Consider the following 18,247-nt stretch of genomic DNA (forward strand, 5'->3'; position numbering starts at 1 on the left):
CTATCTAACTAACTTACATTGCACAGTATTTAATTTTACTTTGATAATATCAGACCGTGAACTAAATGCCTCAAAAGTATTTTATCATGTCGTATGAGTTATTGCATCCATTGTGCACTCACTTTGTCGGATACCACAGTTCTTATAAGCCATTTATCATACATTCGAGTTAAGACCATGAAGTTTTTCTAGTGACTTGGAGATCGGCACAAAAAAAGTTTCGTTACACTCCAACGCTTCCCGCATGACGTATGTTATCTGTTTTACTTATAATTTTGCCGCTCTTTGTAAACTACGTTTGCACCTCTAGTATTCATAACGAGAAACTAATGTTTAACAGTCCGGATTGAACCTTCGTTCGACCCGGTCACAAAACTTGATAGCTCCTAGTTCACCTAGAGTTTGTCAACTGCAATTGTCAGTGCGTCTCAAAACCACTCAGGGCCCCTGGGCACTAATGAACTAAGGGACCACTATAGTTGAACAGAATTCTTCGTACTTCATGATGCGTTGAAGGCTATTTTTGTATGTCAATAGATGCTAATCTCCATTGATAGATAGGCAAACACTACTAACTTAGATATCTACCGCTGAAGTATAAGACTTTTTGATACATTAAATACGGACATAATTCCAGAAAAATTTATAATTATCTATTAAGATTTTTGTTGGGACATATTAACAGATTTTTTGGGTTTCCCACTCTTAATGCTATCCACGAAAATATTGCACCACAAGTCTCTCAGAATGACGGGTTATTCGTATTTACGTATTTACTTGAAATACAGTTTAACGTGAAATGTTCATATTTTGTAAATTTGGTGAAATATCTTTGTAAATTTTGAGAAATTTGGCGAGTTTTCTTTCTATAAACCAACATAGCCAGAAAATTCAGCCAAGTAAACTTTAAAAAATTCAGCATCGCATGAATTCTAAATGATCTCATCGCAAACTTAGAAACGACTCGGGACAGTGAACGCCACAGTTTCGAGTGTGACTGATATTTACTGCCAGAGATGGATTTAATATCGTTGAAAAATCCAAACAATAATTCGATATTGGTAAGGATCTTTTGGCCTGGCAAGCAACCTGCTTTTGCGGCAAACGAGGTCAGATTTATGTCACAACCAAGATCATGAACCAGGGCACATACCACAAAGAGTGCCTTCACAAACGTCGACTACCTCTTTTAGACAAGACTGTGGTTCTCCGATGTTTTGGCTGATTTGACGTCGTGCCGTTATGCAAAGTCAGTGCTAGAATTGTATAGAGTCATCAAAAAAAAATTTGTGCTTAAATACTGCAATACGCATAACTGCCCAGAATTTCAGTAAATCGAAAGATGCTGGGCTATTACGAAACAGCTGCTAAAAATTCGATGTTACTGAGAATGAAATGAAAATATAATGAAGGTAGAAGATAGCTGGGAGAGAAGTTACAGATACTAGTGTATGACTACCATTCAAAACTGTTTTAAATATTACATATCACAAATTGAATCTTTTTACTAATTTGGATATCGAATTAATTTTTGCCCACGGTTTCTACGTAGTACAATAATTTCGTGGACAATCTTTGGTTGTAAAACGAAAAGGTATCTAATATACTAGAGATGCACATGATATAAATTACATTAATACCACCCAGTTTGATGCATTTTACTTGCATGAGCATGTACTGAGGATTCGTTTGTCTGTTTCGTTTGGCCATGTATTATAATAGGGCTGATATAGCACTATGACAATCTACGAAAACAAAGGCACAATATGCCAACTGTTAAAATTATACATTGGTTACGATTTCAACACGAAGATGTCTTGAGACGAATCGATGAATATTTATTTATCTCTATTTTTAAACTACGACGCTTACAAAAGAGTTATTCTTAACATATTGAATGTGAGCAGTACCACGTTCTTGTTGTGATGAAGCTGGGAATAATATGGCTTCAGAAAAGCCATATTTCAATAAACATTCCACTGCGCGAACAATGCTTTGACATCAATGCATACTGTGTTGTTGAATCCCTTCGGATGATTTATAATCAGGATGATTCTTTTTCTGCAGGATAAGGAATAACGATTCTTTCGTTGGTCGAGTATATGTCACCGTGACTCATAGTGTATCTTTGTGTTTGACATTAATCTGTTTCAACCGAAACTGAAATCAGCAGCTGAAGAATATTCTACTTGTGATCGGTATATTAATACGAGAATTCTCATCGAAATATTTTTTGAAACAAATAAAAATTGGGCCGCTCTTTTCCGTTAAAGTTTTCATGGCGTCAGTAGTGCAGACATTCTGTATGGTTTTGTGCGCCTATCCTCACTGCGGGGCCCCTGAGACTACCTATACTCAACTCAATCAATCATTTTCAAAACAATTTTTTTTAAGAATAATTTAGCCTAGCGAAATCTTTCATTTTTAGGAACATGTCTAACGGAGAATAGATAAGGAATAACCGGAACGGTGAGAATGGAGAATAGTGAAAATTCACCGAAGATATGCCCTCGAGCAAGAATCGAACCTGCGATGACCCAGTGTCTAGTTGGGAGCGTTGACAACTCTGCCATCGAGGAACTATGATGACGTTCACAATTTACGAACAATATCGTGATCACCAAAACAGCCTCAATACCTACTAATGGGACATCGACCCTCAATGTCTACTATAAGCAAATCGTCGCATCTTTTCGATCGGCAAAATTTCTTTCTATTTGCAGCTTCCGTGGAACACGTTCCGGCTTCAGATATTATTAACACTGTTTGTTTCCCATTAGCTAGCTCAGACACCGGCAGGCTACCTTTAACTCCGAGATCTTCCTGGCAAATGTAATCCCTAACCATTTCGTGCAGTTCCTTCTGCTGTACGTTGAATGTGTGAATTGCAGTCCCTCTACTCTCGCCTCCATAAACACTCCAGCCGAACCTATTTTTTATTGCCACTGAGTGTCGTCCTGTTATTCCTAGCTGATTTGGTAGGGTACTCTCTATCAGCGTTGAATTCCAACCGTCGTCCAAAACTGCGAGCGTCTCAAACAGGGGTAGGTTGTGGTTGTCAAACGAGTACCCAACATCTCGGTTCGGTCCAGCACTTCGGACCCCGTTTTTGGTTACATCGTTCCGAAAAAAGAATATAGGGTGAGCGGTTTCGCATGTTTCGTGTACATATTTGTAAAAGGTACTATATATTGCTATTTAACCGTGAGAATCGGGTCCGATCCAGCTGATGTAGGGTAAAAAAACTTACTGGACAGCGTCCCCCTGGTCTCAAAGAATCCGTTTATTCCATAGAGCGCGACAGGTAGTACCTTGTAAAGCAGTACTGACTCTTTCGATCGATGTATGACATTTGTTATTGCTATTCGAGGCAAGTGATACCTGACTTAACAAAATCGCTGTTCGACTTCCAACGATTTATACTCCTAAACACTCTTTGACGGCGTGTTCCGTCGTCTTGCATACTGGACAGTTTTCTGAGTTTTCTGTACGTTGGGAGCTAGTGCTCCGTTCGAATAAACAGGTTGCTCTGATTTCGAATGAGCATGAAAGAAGATTTTATTATTTCATTTTTGTCTCTCGTTAGGGACAACAGTAAGACGTGCAACCGGGCTAGCTGCTCGAACAAGTATCACGAGGAAATTATTGAAATGCAATAAATCTGCACCGCTCATAGTCGCTTTTTTAAACGTCCATTGTAATCGTATATCTGCAGGTAATTTGTTTTACAGCTTGGTCGGATGGGATTTTTGCTCTATTGCTTCAAGATGCCTGCAGAGATTATTAACTTCCATACTGAATTCGATTCACATTTCCAGCTTGTCTGACCGCGGAGCTGGTACTTCGAACTTTGCTCAGCGGCATCTCTACCAAGAGCTCAGAGTACAGCATTCTGAGATCGTCTATATCCTGGGGAACGGTGTATGGCACTAAAAGACTGCATCGCATCGACTAGAACTCGTGTCCCTTCAAGCATCGCTGAAGTCGCACAAGGTTCTCTGCATTGCTATACCAATAAGCTAATGTTGTATTGTTATATTGCCTTATAAATAAAGGCCATTCTTCGGGATTTTCCGAAAATGTCGGTAAACCCCGAGGCATGACTTGCCAAGCTGCAATCTACTGCTGCGAATGTCCCTTGGCAGAATCACGTGGCGCATCCAAGGAGTGGCACTCTGTATCGGAGCAAAATTAAAACGAGGTATCGAGAGAGCGGCGTCCAACACTGCGTTTGATCTCGTTTCGACTTGTGAGCTCGACGATTCATAGAGATAGGGTTGGGAAGCCGAAACGAGGCCGACTGTTCCGCTAAACGGAATGGTGCTCACTTCGTGTGGCGAGAAACTATTTCAGGGTCAACCTGATTTCCGACTAGTGGTTGGCGGGATTTTTCGATCCAATCTAATTTACCTTTTTGACACTACTGCAATGACTTCCTCGGCTGTGTATAGTCTTCTTATCGTCCGGGATGTTCATCGATAACATCTCAAAACGTTCTTTGAAAAATTGCATTTCTAGCGTTTCTCACTATTCGAGTAATTTCTTTTCTGCTGCCTGCTCCTGTTTAATGCCAAGTTTTTGTAACTCACTAACTTTCTAACCGTCGTATGATTTGCTCTTGCTCGATAAACTCCATCTGAATCGCTAGTCTGGTTGCATTTGTATTTCCGTGCTTGCTTTTATACGAAACGTTTTTAACGGTACCGTCGTGCGGGGCTACTTTTCACACTTCAGTTTTTCAAAATTTTCTAACGGATGAACTTTTATTAGTTTTATTATACTTTTGACATTTGTAGAGCCATATCTTTTAACCATGTCGCATATGTCTTTTGTCATTTTTCTTAACAGTGTTTACTAAAACAAACAAAACACTTCGAGGTCGATAAAAATGATTGTAGGCTCGTAAAATGAGACTGCTCGACAATACCGAAAGTACTGAGATCACAAATTGTTTTTTAGAAAGAAGAAGAAAAATTATGAAAAATTGCGTTTTTCGTGTCTTTGTAGAACATCAGGATCGGTTTTTATGAGCATTTGAAGATTTTTATGACTCCAAAAAAAATTTCTTAATATCATTCTCAAGAACTTTACCGATGATATCAAGGCCTCTAATTAATGTTTTGAGTTTATTTTGTATACATTTTCCCAGGAGGATTAATCAACAAAATTAATTTTTCAGAAGGTGCTCTGGATTATATTGTAAAATTTCTTCGAAGTCATTGAACCTCCAAAGTTGGCGGTTGCGAAGTAATGTATCTTGTGGCCTTGAAAAAACTGGTTTCGAACTTTTATTTTAGAATTCTTGAGTTCAAAAGGGAATAACTTGAGAATGTGAACTTGTGTACTGATAACACCATCAATGTAGCACTCAAATGTACGTCATAAATAGCCCCTTATATCACTTCTTTATTTTGCGAAGTTTTTAATCTTACCGTGTGATTGTTTACATTGCTTATTAAAGAAATGTATTTCTATAATTGATATTACAAAAAAATCTTTAAATGCTCTTAAAACCAATTCTGCTATACATGTGCAGTTTCAACCCTCTCAAGTTTTTTTACGAACAACTTTATAAATGTTAATTTAAAATGAATCCTTCATTTTACAAAATACGATAAATGGGCGATGTTTTATTGTTGACAAAACCTCTGATATGAGTATCAATTAATGATATTTCAATAAAAGTAAATAAAATTGGTTAATTTTTCTTTTATATCGAATTCAAGAAGTGTTTAAAGTAGCCAACAACTAGTCCATGTATAATATTCTAAAACGCCATGTGAACAACTTTTGTATTTGAGAACCAATTTTTCTACATTCATTATTAAAGGAGTTACAATTCGTCAAAATAGAAAAATTGATGAAAAGTGCACAAAGAAGCCCTGCGCGACCCCAGCATCTATCGCATCGCCAAGCTGCTATCGGTATCGCGTTGAAGAACACTTCAATCGTTTCTCGCCGACCGCTCTTGGTACACATTAGGTATATCCGTTATTTTCAGATGAGAGGTTTTTAGCATTGGTGTCATCCATATTGCCGATTAGCGTATCTGAGGTTTTCCGAGAATGAAAAATTCTGAAGAACGTCGGGACACTTCAATTCTGAGAGCAGATCCGGGTTTTGTGTTTGATCAGTTTCAGCTGAAATATATTTGTTTGAATAAACTTAGTCAAACATAACATCACTCCACGCATAACTTTTTAATGCGAATCCAAATAACCTTCGGCTTTATGGTTTCTAGCTTAAGCGTTTGCCGTAACATATAAAGAAGGATATTAGCATCAGAGTGTTTTAAGCATATATTATTGAAAAATAGCAATAGCTTACTTGTACTTATGCACTATTTCAAGCATTAAATGTGGTTCATATTAGTCACATAGAATTCTAATTTCAAATCGATTCTGCGACAAACTGATTGAAATTAGCAATAAACATTTGCGAACTAGAAGTATTTTTACTGTATCGATTTTGTTGGCTATTTCAAGCAAATTTAAGACTAAGAGACAACGAAGGCAATGAAATTTAAAGACGGATAGGTATTCTAGAGTGAATCAGTTATAAACTTGGAACGGAAAACTAGGACTAGGCAGGCTCATATGGACATGATCGAAAGGAAATCGCATGGTTTGTCAAGCTTCTTTTGCCGGCGTTGCCGGTAAAACATGATGATGAGTTATGTTCTACAGCGCAAATTCGTTAGTTGGGTCACGACTGCGCCCCAACTAGCGAATCGTATCCGTTAATTGGGGCAACTGACAGCTGACAAAAATTACCCAAGGGAAACGCTGATTTTTTGTTTTCTTTCATAAAAAACAAATAGAAATATTTTAAAATTCACAAAAGTTGGCTGTTTCCTTCAGTTTAAAGTTGTTTTTTGTGACAAAGTATGTCATTAGTGTTCTTTTTGCCATCAATTATTTTTTGATAAATTCCTTCACATAAAACAGGAAATGGATACACCGTCGGGAAAAAGCCGATAAAGCACAAACATACTACGTTGCCACTAGCTAAAAAAGATTGGATAATGTGATTGAATACATCAGAGATGACCTTCAAAAGTTACTAAACTAACCTCTCTGCGACACAAACTAATTGATGCTGAATGGAAGAAGCGAAATATTTAACACATTTATTTCACTAAAATCATTCCGAAATATGAATTCAAAAAATAAAATTCCATTGAATTTCGAAGTATGATTTTTTCTGGATCGCCACAGAAATCAACCAATGAACCCCTTGAAATCAATGACATTCAAACGTCAATCAGTTTTTGACTTTCAGTTTTGACATAAGAGTGTCTTTTAGTTGGGGCATGCCCCAACTAGCGAACACCCAACTAATGATCAGCCTAGCTAGCGAACACCCAACTAACGAATTTGCGCTGTATCAATGACCATGCGGTAGACTTGAGTGCAACGCCCAACTCCTACTTAGCAGAGGCAAAGGACTCCTCACGTTTCCTTTCGATCATGTCCATATGAGCCTGCCTAGTCCTAGTTTTCCGTTCTAAGTTTATAACTGATTCACTCTAGAATATCTATCCGTCTTTCAATTTCATTGCTTTCGTTGTCTCTTAGTCTTAAATTTGCCGAAAATAGCCAACAAAATCGATACATAGATAGTAACATTGAAGTATTTTTACCTGTCGTAGTCGTAGGTAAAGCGGAAAAAATTAGAATGTAATATTATAATTTTTATATCAAAAATAGATTTTTGTTAAAGATGCTTGATCCTCACCATTTTTTCGTGCTTCTATCTTTTCCTCTTTCATATCTCAGTATTTCGTAGCTAAACTTTATATTCTCTTCTTTTGTGTCTATTCCTCTGCAGTATAATCGATCGATGTAGGGTTACAGTCGCGTCCATTGTAACACGAGTTTTTCGTAAAAACCACAAAACGACATCTGTCACTCTTAGAAAAAATGAAAATTACATTTGACGTAAACAACGTAGCGACGTATTTTTCCTGTCTGGTAATAGGATTTTACAGGTTATGATATGTAAAATTAAACATTTTGGTATAAAAATCAGGCTCAATGACCTAGGAAAAGCCAAACAACTCACATTTTTACATGTAATTAAATGTAAATTTATGTGAATTGGGACGCTCCTTTTATGTGCATCTGACAAAACGTAAAGTTACAAGTATTTTTTTGCTGTGAGGCTTATTACGAATCTATTTCATTAACCAAACGAATTGTCTTTCTAATATTTACGAGCATATTTCGTAACCTAAACGATCTTTTCCGAAGAATCCCCAAAATAATTATGCACAAGAAATTCATATCGCGGATTTATTTGTAAATCTGCTGACAATAGGATAATCCGCGGATCCAAGCATTTGAGTGCATTGTAAATAGTTGGTTCCGTTCATTGCACGAACTTGATTAACGAATATTTTCGTTATTTTAAATATTTGGTGCACATTGCACGAAATTGTTCATAGAAAACGAAACTGTTTTTCGTGATTGAAATGAAATGTTTCGTTACTTTACTAAATGTGTGTATATAGCACGAGTATTGCTATATACAAACATTTAGAAACGGGTTTTTCATAGTTGAAATTTGAACTTCTCTAATGAAATAATAAAATAAACAATTTCCAATCTGCTAGCGGTATATATTAGCCCTTTCTGTCTATTATTGATAAAAAATAAACATTCATACATCTAGTTAAGAAATGTAGTGGTTATTGAAATTTTCAATTGCTTTTTTTCGACTTGCCCCTCGTAGCGGGGTAAGTTGAAATAATATGATTTCATGAGTTGAAAGTATGGTCTTTGTACCAATTGCTGCATAATACAAATGTTTGATGCTATCATTAATGCTAGAGATTGATCCGCGAGTTTGAAGGAAGGCTACACACAGAATCGAGCATACATCGTTAAGGGTCTAAAATCCTGAGCAAAATGATAAAAAATGAAATCATTTTTTTATTAATGCTCTTTATTTTTATAAAATTATTCAAAAACTGCGTAATACTTTAAGAAAGTACCATGGATGAAGTTTCTCAAATGAAGGTGTATATGGAAACTATTCAAAAGCGTAGGAAATTATATTTTTATTTTTTTGATACATTTTATCCGATAAGTTTCATAAATCATTGAGCATTATTTGATACACATAATTGTTTTTTTATCAATACCAACAAATAAAAGCATCAGGATCAAGGGGTGAGTCGCTTAGAACAATGTGCCATACACACTGCATCACCTACGATAACACAATATAAGATTACGATTCACAGTAATACACGATCATTTCACTCATCACCACAATGTGTGGCAAAATGAGGCACACTTCTGCAAACTCAAAAACTGTCAACAAAGTGTAGTTGAATAATCATAGCAACCATTGCTTTTGTTTTATTGAACACCATGGCACATCGTGGCACATTGCGGCACAAGCTACCACGCTGTTTGTTTGTGAGCACAATTCGATTTGTGCAAACGACTCACTCCTTGATCAGGATACAAAAATGTAGGACGATAATGATAAATTCAAGCCCTGTATACTACCTAGTAGAACCCTGAAATATTGACATCCCCTAGTGAGCTTGAAAGAGGAACGAAACAAAAATCACGCTCGGCGCGCTGAAGGGTATGCTTCGGTTGTTTGCTTGTTGTTCAGTCGTGCGTCGCAGCACATTCATTCCGTAATTTTCGGTTCAAATTAAATTTCAAATGAATGCGTTGGTTGGTGAATGAATACATATTTTTTCTGCACTGAAGGGAGTCGATTCTGCGCGAAACTTCAGTCAGCTTGGAAGTGAATGTGTGAGAGAGGCATTGAAACTGCAGCTTTCGGTAAATTCATACAGCAATTGGCAACTGAATATGAGATAGCGCAACAAATTACAATCGAAAATAAATCAAGTATGTAACTTGTTATTAAATTGTGAAAGAAATATTCAGTCGGCATCATGGTGTACTAGCGGACGATAATGGATGCTAAAACAAAATGATCAATCCCGCATTGCAGATTAGTGAATTATTACTGTCGTTCCAACTTGCCCCACTGTATGAATTTCTATTTGCCCCAGTGGGTGTCAAAATAAGGGATATGATAGGTCGCTAAAATTTAAGGTGGATAATGGTTTCTCAGCAGACAGTTCATAATTACAACACTTGAAGGATCCTTAACGATTGTTTAACACACAACTTTATAGTAATAATCTGCATCCACAATATTTTTCGATCGGTTGATCTGGTTAGGAAAAAAATGAGGTTTTTGATTTCGCGAACGACGTAAAATAAACAAAAGTGCAAAAATCGTGGAGATGTTTCAAACCACCGCTTATGGTAATCAAGAGGTGCGTTTAAGGATGCTTTTTGCTGAAAAAAATAATCTGGGCGATTGCTCTTTTCTAGTGAAGGTTCAGACTTGCGTTCCAAATTACCCCGCATTTCAACTTGCTCCAGTGTACCTTATAGCAAATTCTTTCTTTTAACGGATACAATTCGTAATCAACCCGAGAAATTTGTTTTGCGATAATCACGATTTTTGCCAAAAAATCCCCGAAATATTACCAAAAAATTCTACGAGAGTGCCTGTAAATTTCATAAACATTTTCCGTAAATGTCACGAACAAAAATATCACAATCATTCGAGTACTCAATAGCGCTGAACATTTTGAAATGTGGTCAAACATCGATCCTATAAGGTTGGTTGATAAAATTAACGAAAATTTTTTTCAGTGAACGAAAATGAAATCGTGCGACTAACGAAATATTTGTGCCATATACAAATATTTAGTAAAATAACGAATCATTACGTATTAATCACGTAAAATAGTTTCGTTCTCTACGATGAATTTCGTGCGATTTACACTAAATATTTAAAATAACGAACATTTTCGTTCATCCAGTCGCCATGTTTTTAGTTCGTGACGTGAAGGAAACCAACTATTTACAATGTACGAAAATGCTTCGAAAACGATGAAAAGTTTAAAACCTTCATATGAGGCTTTCTCCGAGAAACAGGCGTGAATGTAATTTCGGAACATGTAAACTTCCTCGGACCTCGCGGAATTCTCTAAAGTGATCAATGTGGTCCAAGAGACTCTTCAACCTCTAACTCCGATCCAAATGAAATCCAATTGAATCCAAATTCAATAACATTGCGAGGTTCATTTGAGCCTAACATTGTTCAAGTCGACCCTACTATCTCTGAGGAAAGTTAATGAAATTAAAAAATATACACAAGTACAGACATTTGACGATCTCCTCATACTATGTCAAATGATACACGGGACACGATCTCGCGGGCCGATTTTAGAAGCAGTTGCATATCTTTTTTATATAAGAAAGGTAGAGATATAAATAAGTACGCAATATTTTTCGATATTTTTCATTAGCCTGATTTTTACTATTTATTATTTCGCTTAAGTGAAATCGGTATCCATTTATATAGATAAACATAGTCATTATACATAGGTTTTCATGCTCTTGATTCACAATTAAAAGAGCGATAAAATCCGAAACCATTGAAAAATATCCGTTGCCATAAAAGAAATGCCAATTATCGGTAATGGTTTACTGTCACAAACTATATACTTGTAATTAAATATTGTTTTATTTACCTTTACGTTTATGATCTGATACTTATCATCTTTAACAACCATTTTTTTTTTTGAAAATTTCCAGAAAAGTTGGGGCATCATTTTTTTATATTTTGCTGTTTGTGATATATCTCAACTGTTCATATATCCTATCGGGTCCATTACAGAGTACTTTCCCATCAACCAACTATTATACAAATTTATGCGAATGCGCCATATGGAAAACTTTTCGTAACTATCAAACTATCAAATCAACTCACAAACTATCCCACCTTCAATCTTTAATTTTTCTTTGACATTTTTTTAATTAACGAGGAAAACGAAAAGTCCGACTTGCAAATTAAATGCAATGAGCATTTAAAAAGCAATCGAAACAATGCGATTCTTATACCCAGCTATTAATTAAAGGTTGTCAGATGTGAAAAAACCAACAACTTTGAAGTGCGCCTGTTCAACATTAATAATTATATCGTTATTGAGTTTTACTGCACACTCTCTGCTGTGGTAATACAACACAAAATAACCAGCTTGTTAATGTCGTTGTTTGCACCCAATAGGAACCAGAAACATCTCGGCAATTGTAGAGGGTGGGGGGGGGCGCAATTGAAATAATCATCCCGTTCTGGTGCACGGTGTAACCATAGGCAGCTGGTGGCTGTTGGAGCGCGCAATGGCAATAAAACAGAATCACGCGCGCAAAACTTTTCCCCACACTTCTCGCTACTACTTCCGTTCAATGCATGCCTGGCCAGGCCGGCGAACAACGAGCGCACCAACTGTGTGCAGTGACAAGTAAAACCCTGCTTACGCAGTGTGGTCAGTCCACCGAGGAATGAGCGAAAAACCAGCTTATTTTCCAAATGAAAAATCATCGCCATCGTTTATGTTTTTTATGCATGAAAGCTTCATTTGGGTTCCATCATTGAATGAATGCCTCCAAGTTTGGCTCATTCCACGTGCTCTGCTCAGGAGCTTAGTGCCTATACAGTCAACAGGGTAGCACGTTTTGAATTTTCCACCAGCAGACTACAATCGAGCAATGCTGGTTGTGGGGCACGTGGTGCGTCGCTGTTGATGGGCTTCCACACGGTTCATAAAAACATGTTTTGCTGTTGGAGAACTATTTTTGCTCGTTCATGCTTCCAATTAGCCGTTACAAAATTAAACAGGAAATACAGGAGTTTAATGACGTTGGGAGTTTCTGAAAACATGTTCGCATGGTCAGGAGAACCAGTGTAAATGAGAGTTTCGCTGAATTTTTGGAGCAGCGGCATCAGATTTTATATCTTTTACTTTCATTTCGCAGCCGTTTTTCGTTATTTACACATTGCGTTCGAATTATATTTTTTACCCGGATGGCTAGAGGACTGAATACGTTTGCTCGTTTACGTTATTCCAGGATATTTGCTATGCCTTTGCAGATTGGTTCGTAACAAAATTTAAATTGTTCAAATCCAACACGACATATTTATTCTTTGTTGTAGGACAAGAAATATCTCAATTGATTTAGTATTTTGTGCGCTATGTAGTCATTCTATAAAGTGAAATTCATATAAGAGAACTAATATATACATAGGATTCGTTAATATTTCGAGCTTGATTTCAAAAATACCGTCGAAAGAACTGCGTGTTAGCTGTTATCTGCAATCGAAACGCAAATCAGGGATCAGAATATGTCCGAAAAATTTAGCTTATCTGTCAGTACTGTTTACAGTGTTTCAAAATCACCCAATACTCAGTTGGCACAAATACCGTTGCTACAAGTTCAACAAGTGCAAGAAATACAGACATACGGAACCTCCAAAGGTATTAGAAAGTGAAACAAACATTTAGAAGACCTTTTTGTACACACTATTGCTAGAAAATTTAAAATGCTTAAGGCAACAGGGTACTTCAAAACGATAAAGAAGTCTAATTTTCCAAGAAATGCGGCTAAGACGTAAATCATTGTTTTCCCGTACCGAAATATGCAACGACTTGAGCCAACAATAAAGATTCCCTTGGGCATAGAAATACGCTACTTCGGAGACACGCTAGCTCGGTATAATCTTGGATAAAAAGATGTCTTCCGTTCTCGCATGAACCAAACGTTATCAATTTTTTTAAAGGTATCTTTATCTGCTAAAAAGTGTCAATCTAGATTATCAGCCACCAACAAACTGGTGTTATAATAACAGATTGCTTCGCCAGTGCTGATGTATGCATCTCCAGTTTGTAACATGTGCCCGCTCACACCATCTAAAGCTGCAAACAGTGCCGTATCGATTCCTGAAAATGGTCCTAAACCTACCCCAAGAACAGGCACACCAGAGGTTCATCGGTTAGCAAACGTGAACATTCTTGATGATCTAATCATCCAAAGTGATGAGAGATTCTAAACCTGTACTTCACATTCAGAATCAAATGCAATTAGATTTGATAAGTAGGATTTATGGATTAACAACTTATAAAGTAAAGAAAGCATGGAAGTTTACTATGACGCATCTGAATTTCTAAAAAAGAAGTAGAACTATAGCTGCGAAAGGGTTGAAATCCTAAAACAATTAGATTAATTTTATGTACAAACCTATACACAACCGAACAAAACGAATAATTAATGATTTAATCTAAAACTCGATTGAGCTCTTTTTCCCATCGAGCGTGAATTTACATGTTGTAGTATTAACCGATTTTCAATCTTGTGGCATTCTGTACATCTACATTGCCGCTATATGCATAAATGTCCCATGTGCTATGGGATTCCCTATACACATGGGACAATTATGCGTAGAGCGGCAGTACAGACTTGGTGTTATACACGGGTGTTTAAATTTTCAGGATCTGTTGAAGAACAACTTAATTTGATTTAGCATTCCGATTAATTTTTAGGCTCGACACTTGAGGTGTTAAGTTAAAGCTATAACTAATTTATGTTTAACCCTGAATATAAAAAAATTTTTCTTCGAAATGTTGGCCGTTTGACTGAGATTGAATATGTTTGCGAAATCTGTGACAAAGAATTCTAAAACAAATTGGAGGTTTCAGCTTTCTAATAATTAGTTGAAGTCTTTTAGTAAAATTGAAACGCCAGAGAAATGCCACAAAAAGAAGAATGAAAAGGCCAAAATAGAAGAATAGAATACAAATACTCGAAAAATACATTGATTATTCAGCCACTTCTTCAGATGCTGGTAAACAAGATAACAGGGATTTTTTTAAATTTTTTTATTATGTTTATTATATTTAAATTATTTATTTTACTTATTTTATTGAAGATATCCAGATATTTAGTTTCTTCCTTTTTTCATTCAATGTATTTTATTATGTTTCGACATTCTACTAGCGATGGGCTAGAAAATATGAATTTTTTTTATATTATAAGGAAGCATAGTGCTCATGGTACATCAAGCTGACGAAGGATGAAAAATTCGAAAAGCAGGTCTGAGCAAACTTGGAGTTTCCCGATAACTTATAGGTTTGTTTCCACCACAGGAGTCAGAAAATTTCTGTTTATTTTTCATGCAATGCAATTTATTCTTTTGTTCATTATATTGATTTTATATTTATTCTATTTATTTTATGGATTTTTTTTTCATTTTGTTATTTTAATTCTTTTGCCACTTAATTCATTAATAAAGCAAATGGTATGCTGGGCTTTAATAAACGTTTCGGCTATGATTTTGAAGACCCTAACACAATTAAATCATTACACAATACATATGTCAGGCCAATTTTGGAATATTGCTGCGTAGTATGGAACCCATACACTGTCCTGCACGAAGAACGCATCGAATCAGTCCAAAACAATTTCTTACGCACTTTGTAAACCAAGCTGGACGACATTTCCTCTTCCATCGTATGAAGCACACTACATGCTCATTAACCTACAAATACTCAAAGAACGCAGCGAATTTGCCATGCTTTGTTTTATCAACGTATACAATTGGCATCATTACTTTCGCAATAAAATTTTATGTACCTAACCGTCAACTAAGGGTTCATCCATAAATGACGTAGCATTATATGGGGGAGGGGGAGTTTTGCATTTTGTGACGATGTGTGACGACAGGGAGGGTAGGGGGTCATGCTACGTAACTTTTTTAATGAGGAATAGGAGTTGACCTCATGTCACGACAATCTTATTCGTTTCATCTAACTAACATCGTTTTTTATTTTTTAGTTAATTTTTAAGCACACATAATTACCAGGGGCTTGTATTTAGTGGTTTGTGACGAAATGCTACGATGGGAGAGGGTGTTAAAAATCACTCAAAAATGCTACGTCATTTATGTATGTAGCCTAAGGACTCCAGGTCAAGAAAAATCGTTTAGGACAAACTATGCTAAAAATAGCAGCGTCAATAGAATGATGCATCAACGTAATGTAAATTGTGAAATAGTTGATCTTTCTGTGTGTAGAAAACAAATTAAATTTGAACTTCACTCTAGAAAGAATGTTTAGCATATAAGTAAACATTGTATTGTATTCTATGTAGTCTACATATGCTTGAAGAAAATAAAATAATAAATTTATTTGTTTCTTTCAATTCATTCATTTCATTTCTATTGTTTCCTTTTTATGTGTTTTATCCATTTGAATAATTTGATTTATATCATTCTTTCTATTCATTTTGCGAACCCGATTATCTCATACAGAAAGGATATGGAATCACTCTGAAAATCGACTCTTTAACCGATGCCTGGACAGCCGAGTGTCATATATCATTCGATTCAGGTTTTCTAGATCGGCAATGCGGATTCAGGGAGAGGGACTTGGGGGTCCGAGCCGTTCCCAAAAACTTTCAACTTGTAGACAAATTTTAAATTAGTTAGAATTTTATATTAGTATCAGACTCAAAATCTTTTCAATCCAAATTTGACCACCAATATTGATTTTCATTAAACGAGGTTTTCACATATTACGTATTGTACAATGTTCATTTTAAAATTGAAATTTCGAACCCCTTACGAAACTTTTCCTGCATGCATTTTATAATGTCACTGAATGTTTTTATTTTTCCTATAGATGGCTGAACCGATTTTAACAAATTTAGTTTCAAGTGATCGGTACAATCCGGTTCTGGAGTTCCGGAGCCACGCAGCAAATTGTCCAAATGATGTAGTGCATATTAGAATAGGTGTAACAATAGTTGGATTTACGGGTCCACATGACTAATTAAAGTAATGATCAATAAAAGTAGCTTGACCGCATTGGCCACCTATGACGGTTCTTTGTGCTGTGGGTAAATTGTCAAGTTCCTAAATTAATGTAAATGTATTTCTCAGCAAATTCTCTACCGATTTTTACAAATTTGATTTCAAATGAAACACACAATAGTCCCATTGACTTCTATTGAATTTCACCCAGTTCTGATTTGGTTGCGGAGTTACAAGTTGGTTCCCAATTTACAGGTTGGTTACTGCTTTTACATAGGAATTTCCTATTTAATCCGGCATAATCGAAATCCCGCATTACCTATTGAAATGGACATCAAATTATTTCCATTTGTAGGCCTAGATCACTGATGGCCAATCGAAGATTCTTTGAATATATTGTCTACTATCGACAATTCAGGGTGTTCCGGGTTCCGAGCATATCCTAGAATTAAAGCCACATCGGTTTTTCGGTGTTGACTAAACCGATTTTCACGAACCAACTCTCAAATGGAAGGTATAATATGCGGTTGAGTATTGCATCCCTCTTTTCCATTATACCTCTTCATCACCCACCCCATCCCCTTAGGCTACCTTCACACTCGCATTCCTTTTATCCACCCCATACCAAAATATGTTAGAGGATTTCTGACGCATCCTCCTCTCTCATACTAACAACCTCCCCTACAAACCCATCCTATTTGCGTTCCTAAATATGTTAACATGAAGATAACCTTTGAACTCCTGCTGATTAAACTAATTACATATTATATATTTTTCGTACATTACGGGTCCCAATCTGTTTCTCAAAAGGAAATAACTGAAATGTACACCAGCAAATAAATATGTACATCAGAAGAAACACCCTACATGCTCGCTCAATATACTGCGGGAAATCGATACAGTGTGAGCACCAAGGGAAGGCGAGCATTGGCAGCGAAATGAGGTTGAGTCAACAGGTAGAGGTGTGAAGGGAGTAACCCAGTAAGATAGAAACACGGTAACTCCACGATAATTTTGAAGCTTCTACCTATTCCAACGCTGTTGCTGTTCCCGCGTTGGAATTACTAGAACAAAATCTATAGTAAATATTTTTTGTGGTGTGTGTCGACTGGTGTGCGAAGTGCTTTAAAATTGTATAATTTGTACTTCTAATCCCCTTGATTTATTAGTTACTAATACGAGATGCACTCGATCACATCCCATTCAATTCTAACACCCAACAAATGGGTTACTATTGGTAATATTGAACGGTGTTGTAATCCAAACGACTGATTCGCCTCGACTCTCAGAGATTCCTTTCCTTGGGGCAGCAGTGGAGCACCACAGTATCCGAGCGTCAAGAGGACTCCGGCAAAGATTTAGATCGCTTAGATGTTAAACGTAAAGTTGTGGATAATTTGTTATACATACAGGATAATTCATTGTTGCAAATGAAGGATCACGTTTAACTTATGAAAAGCAATGTCTAAAAATAATCAATTTTATCGAACTTGTGTTTAAAATATCTCACAAACGGTTGCGTCTAGAAAGTTGCTTACTATGAGCATTTGGA

General features: G+C 36.4%; 1 protein-coding gene across 2 annotated transcripts in view; it reads right to left on the reverse strand.

The window, feature by feature from the left end:
* LOC131677846 (serine-rich adhesin for platelets) overlaps window positions 1-18,247 on the reverse strand; it is a 694,115-nt gene that overhangs the window by 92,251 nt on the left and 583,617 nt on the right. The gene's annotated exons all lie outside the window — the stretch shown is intronic.

The sequence above is a fragment of the Topomyia yanbarensis genome, chromosome 1 (assembly GCF_030247195.1).
Source record: "Topomyia yanbarensis strain Yona2022 chromosome 1, ASM3024719v1, whole genome shotgun sequence".
Taxonomy (NCBI): Eukaryota; Metazoa; Arthropoda; class Insecta; order Diptera; family Culicidae; genus Topomyia; species Topomyia yanbarensis.